The sequence below is a fragment of the Budorcas taxicolor genome, chromosome 6 (assembly GCF_023091745.1).
Source record: "Budorcas taxicolor isolate Tak-1 chromosome 6, Takin1.1, whole genome shotgun sequence".
NCBI lineage: Eukaryota > Metazoa > Chordata > Mammalia > Artiodactyla > Bovidae > Budorcas > Budorcas taxicolor.
The window spans coordinates 52,009,169-52,014,263 of NC_068915.1; the positions used below are offsets into that span (position 1 = coordinate 52,009,169).

Sequence of the window (5,095 nt, forward strand, 5' to 3'; positions counted from 1 at the left end):
AAGGAGATCAGTCCTGAGTGTTCATTGGAGGGACTGATGTTGAGGCTGAAACTCCAATACTTTGGCCTCCTGATGCAGAGAGCTGATTCATTTGAAAAGACCCTGATGCTGGGAAAGATTGAGGGCAGGAGGAGAAGAGGGTAACAGAGGATGAGATGGTTGGATGGCATTACCAACTCAATGGACACGAGTTTGAGGAAGCTCTGGGAGATGGTGAAGGACAGGGAGGACTGATGTGCTGTATTTAATGGAGTTGCAAAGTCAGACATGACAGAGAGACTGAACAAGAACAATATTTTATTATCAGTAAACACTCATCTTGATAAGTTGATCACTACTGTGACTTTTAAATTCTACTCCTAAACACGTGTGATGACATTATCAAGTCATATGTTCAATTTTTATTTTGGTGGTAAGCACAAATTATATTTCTAATTGCATATTTTTTGCCATCAAAAATTTAGTTTCTTTCAATCTTGGCTATTTGGTCTGCAGGCTATATGCCTAGACAGGGCTACAAAGGCACAATTTTTTTTTTTTTTAATTTGTACTGTTGATCACCTTTGACCACATATATGTGTATGTGTGTGTGTGTGTGTGTGTGTGTGTGTGTGTGTGTGTGTATGAAGTCACTCAGTCATGTCCGACTCTTTGCAACCCCATGGACTGTAGCCCGTCAGGCTCCTCTGTCCATGGGGTTCTCAAGGCAAGAATACTGGAGTGGGTTGCCATTTCCTTCTCCAGGGGATCTTCCCAACCCAGGGATCGAACCCAGGTCTCCTGCATTGCAGGCAGACACTTTATCCTCTGAGCCAGCAGGGAAGCCAACTGCATATATATCATTTCTTAAATTTCTTTCAGCTACTTTAGATATTATATATTTCACAAAAAGAGTGATCATATATCCCAGGAATTAATTCCCAAGTCATTCATACTGCTCAGTATTTTGATTTTAAGTAAACTACAATAGAAATTTTCTATGAATATTTGAATTATTAACTACTAGTAACACATCACCTTTGTTTCTTTTTTTTTTTTTTTTTTTTTTTTTGGTAAGGGAAACTAACCTAACATTAATTGAGCACCTACTTGTATGTCTGGCTTCGACAAGGAGTTTTCATTGAGATTATTCCATTTCATCCCCATACCAACTTGATGAGGTAGGTATCATCCTCATTTTTGTCAGAAGAGGACTATGAAGCTCAGAAAGGTTACAGAGTTTGTCCAATTACACACTTAGTAACAGAGAGAGCAGGGGCTGAGTCTCACACTCAAGAAACCTCTGCAATCTCTCAGGAGGGATGAGAGAGCCAAAGCTGCTGCAGCCCTTCTTACTTTTCCTACCTGAGAACCAAGATGTTACTGAGAGAAGGATCCTGTTCTTTCCCACAGATACCTCTCCACCTGGGAGGATGCAGCCTGTTGAAAATAACAGGGAAAAGTCCTCCAGCAGTAAGGGTGCATGCTTTGGGAAGGTTATGCCTTGTTCACAGCTGCTGTAGGAGGAAGCTACTTGGAGTGGAGCAAACTGGGACAATGGCTAGAGTGGGCGGGCTAAACAGGCCCTTTCTGGGTGGAACAGATATGAGAACATAACGTTTGGAGCAGGCAGCAGTCACAGGCACAGTCACCACCATTCTCCATCTGCTCATTGGTGTTTGTGATCCAACAGGGATTCAAAATTGGAAGAGCAGATGAGTTTGCGCTTTGCATATCTCAAGACTGTCATCTCACTCATTCTATTGTCTCCAAAGCCCATGGCCACAAGTTCCTGCAGGAAAGAGCAGACTGTTCCCATCATCACATCCAGAGTGACTTTGCCCAGGATGTACTGCCCCTGCCCTGATGTGTGGGTGAGCGACTTATCACTGAACCTGTCAGGTCAGCCAGGGTACAAGCATTCTCTGGCAACCTGGCTTCCTACTTTTCATCCTGCTTTATAACCACCATCTGTCCATACTTATTCAGAACCTTCGTCTTGATGTCCTGAAGAGGCAGCTGGCTGAGGAGCCAGTCTGGCAGCTGCTGGAACAGCAACTCTTCCTCCTGCATGAGGCTTAGCTTCCTGAGCAGCCCCGAGGAAGATCCATCCTTTGGGAGGCCAAAGATCTTCCTGGCTACTCTAGGGGAGCCTTCATCTTGGTCTCCTTCTTCTCATCTCATGGCTTCTCTTTCATTTTCCCAGGAGGCGCATCACCTCCAAGTCCTCTTCCTTAAAAATCCAGCTCAAGTGGGCCAGCTGCCATGGGCTTCCCTGGTGGCTCAGTTGGTAAAGAAGCTGCCTGCAATGCAGCTTTGATCCCTGGTGGGAAGATTCCCTGGAGAAGAAAATAGCAACCCACTCCAGTTTTCTTGCCTAGAAAATTTCAAAGACAGAGGAACCTGGCAGGCTATAGTTCCTTGGGTTGCAGAGTCGGACACAACTTAGCAATTAAACTACCGTCACATGGGCCAACGGTAGCTGCACAGGCATATATTGAGTGTCATTACTCAGCCTAAGGTCATCGATAAAATCATACTTTTCCTGCCTGCACAGGATTGGTTTTGTTTCTTCATCTGGCTTCCTATTCTTTTCTGCTTTTCTTGTAGTGAGAGGGCCCCATGTCCAGCACATCCACGGTCATATCCCATCTCCCCTATTACTTCATCATTTTGGTTATTCCTTGCTCAAAGTTGGAGTGGGATTGAATAATTTCTAGGGACTCCCAGTTCCATCCATGGCCCTCTTCCTGTTGGTCATTCACACTTTTTCAACACAGAGCACTGAGCTGGACTCCCTGTGCTTCCCACTAGTTATCTATTTTACACATGGTAGTACATATATATGCTAATGATACTCTCAAAATTCGTCCCACCTTTCTCTTTTCCCTCTCTATGTCCACACGTCCATTCTCTACATCTGTGTATCTATTCCTGCCCTGTAAATAGGTTCATCTGTACCATTTTTTCTATATTTCACACATATGAGTTAATATACAATATTTGTTTTTCTCTTTCTGACTTTCTTCACTCTGTATGACAGACTCTAGGTCCAAGCATGATTGTGACCGCTGGTTACACAAATTTATAATAGTAGTAGGTAATTTCATTGAATCCATTATAGCAGCATATATTTCCAAAAAATATATTTTATAAGTAAAAATCTTTTAACTTTAATAATTATATTAATAAGTACTAAGCAAGCAATAGGAATTATAGAAATAAAAATATTTATTAAAAAATAACACACAAAGCCTATATGCTTAAAACAATAAGCTCTTTTAGGCTCACATGTGTATGGGTTGGCTAGGGGATCACTAGTCTCTAATGGCCCAGAGATACCACTTGCACATCTGTATTTAGCAGCACGCAACTAGGTGGTTCTGTTTGTCCTGACTGGACTGTAAATTATGAGGGTTTATTTTTCTTTTTTTTATTGTCTAGCAGGTTGACTCACATTTACTTGTTCTCAGAGTACAGATAGAGAAACAAAAGTGAGAACACAGGCATTCAAGGACTCTTGATGTCTTGTTTGGAAATGGAATACTGGCATTTCTTTCATACTCTATTGACCACAGCAAATCACAAAGCCAGCCCATATTTAAAGGTTCATGAAATAAGGTCCAACTCTTCTAAACTTACAATGCCTTGTTATATGTTATCAAAGGAATAGTCACAAGTAAGTAAATAGGATCTGGGAAGTTTTCATAAAAATTGAAAAATTTTTCATTAATTTTGGTATGTTGTGTGTTAATCTTTTTTCAATTTTTATTTTTACTTTATTTTGCTTTACAATACTGTATTGGTTTTGCCATACATTGACATGAATCAGCCACGGGAGTACATGAGTTCCCAATCCTGAACCCCCCTCCCACCTCCCACCCCATATCATCTCTCTGGATCATCCCTGTGCACCAGCCCCAAGCATCCTGTATCCTGTATCGAACATAGACTGGTGATTCTTTTCTTATCTGATAGTATACATGTTTCAATGCCATTCTTCCAAATCATCCCACTCTCTCCCTTTACCACAGAGTCTAAAAGTTCGTTCTATACATCTGTGTCTCTTTTGCTGTCTCGCATAGAGGGTTATCATTACCATCTTTCTAAATTCCATATATATATGTGTTAGTATACTGCATTGGTGTTTTCCTTTCTGGCTTACTTCACTCTGTATAATAGGCTCCAGTTTGATCCACCTCATTAGAACTGATTCAAATGTATTCTTTTTAATGGCTCAGTAATACTCCATTGTGTATATGTACCACAGCTTTCTTATCCATTCATCTGCTGATGGACATCTAGGTTGTTTCCATATCCTGGCTATTATAAACAGTGCTGTGATGAACATTGGGGTACATGTGTCTCTTTCAAGGCTGGTTTCCTTAGTGTGTATGCCCAGCAGTGGGATTGCTGGGTCATAAGGCAGTTCTATTTGCAATTTTTTAAGTAATCTCCACACTGTTCTCCATAGTGGCTGTACCAGTTTGCATTCCCAATAGTGTAAGAGGGTTCCCTTTTCTCCACACCCTCTCCAGCATTTATTGCTTGTAGACATTTGGATCACTGCCATTCTGACTGGTGTGAAATGGTACCTCATTGTGGTTTTTATTTGCATTTCTCTGATAATGAGTGATGTTGAACATCTTTCCATGTGTTTGTTAGCCACCCATATGTCTTCTTTGGAGAAATGTCTATTTAGTTCTTTGGCCCACTTTTTGATTGGGTCATTTATTTTTCTGGACTTGAGCTGCATAAGTTGCTTGTATATTTTTGAGATTAGTTGTTTGTCAGTTGCCTCATTTGCTATTATTTTCTCCCATTCAGAAGGCTGTCTTTTCACCTTGCTTATAGTTTCCTTTGTTGTGCAGAAGCTTTTAATATTAATTAGATCCCATTTGCTTATTTTTGCTTTTATTTACAATATTCTGGGAGGTGGGTCATAGGTGATCCTGCTGTGATTTATGTCAGAGAGTGTTTTGCCTGTGTTCTCCTCTAGGAGTTTTATAGTTTCTGGTCTTACGTTTAGATCTTTAATCCATTTTGAGTTTATTTTTGTGTATGGTGTTAGAAAGTGATCTAGTTTCATTCTTTTACAAGTGGTTGACCAGTTTTC

The 5,095-nt window shown here is 40.7% G+C and overlaps 1 pseudogene; it reads right to left on the bottom strand.

The window, feature by feature from the left end:
• Window positions 1-1,554: 1,554 nt before the first annotated feature.
• Window positions 1,555-2,177, bottom strand: LOC128049926 (DNA-directed RNA polymerase III subunit RPC4-like; annotated as a pseudogene).
• Between the last annotated feature and the right edge of the window lie 2,918 nt (window positions 2,178-5,095).